This window comes from Geospiza fortis, unplaced genomic scaffold (genome assembly GCF_000277835.1).
Source record: "Geospiza fortis unplaced genomic scaffold, GeoFor_1.0 scaffold70, whole genome shotgun sequence".
In the NCBI taxonomy this organism is placed as follows: Eukaryota; Metazoa; Chordata; class Aves; order Passeriformes; family Thraupidae; genus Geospiza; species Geospiza fortis.
Genome location: NW_005054317.1, coordinates 6,551,299 through 6,552,031, shown reverse-complemented (window position 1 = coordinate 6,552,031; position 733 = coordinate 6,551,299).

Sequence of the window (733 nt, the reverse complement as noted above, 5' to 3'; positions counted from 1 at the left end):
CGCAGGACGGCTGTCCCCGCCAGCCCGGCCAGGCAGCCCAGCGCCAGCAGCAGGAACGCGGCAGCCACTCCATAGACATGGGCCTCCCAGGAGAAGCCCAGCTGGTGCTGCAGCTCGGCCCAGCGCAGCCCGGTCGCGTTGGGCCCCAGCGCCGGGGGGGCGCGGACTGTGGGCTGTGGCTGCGGCGATGATGGATCTCGGGGCACCGGCTGAGGCGTCGTCCCTGCCCGTCGCCACGTGGCCGAGGGGGCCGCAGTGCTGGAGGCCGCGGTCTGCGTCCCCGGCGTGTCTGCAGGTAGGAAGGAGGAGGACAGTCGGGGGAAGTGGGGGCCTTGGTGCCACTCGGCCCACACCTGCACCCCGCACTGGGCTGCATCAAATGTGGCACCCCAGCACTGCAGCGGGGATGCCCTGTGCTGGCTGGGGCTATGCCCACCGGTGCCTCCCGGGGTTTTCTCTCAGGACGCGCAGTGCAAGGGGTGGCACAACCCCGGTGACGTCCCCCACTCCCTTGGGGAAGCCCCCACCCACCGAGCATTTAGCGCTAATCCCTGCGGGCAGGAGTAGATTAGGGCCGCTGTCAGGTGGCAATCCTGATTGAAGGTGTCACTGTGTCCCGGCTGGGCAGCCCAAGATAGCTGCCATCCCCCGCCAGCCCCGACGCCCCAGGGATGGGCTCCCACAGCGTCTGCAGAACGGATGGGCCTGGACGGAGCCCTCTATCACCTCGGGG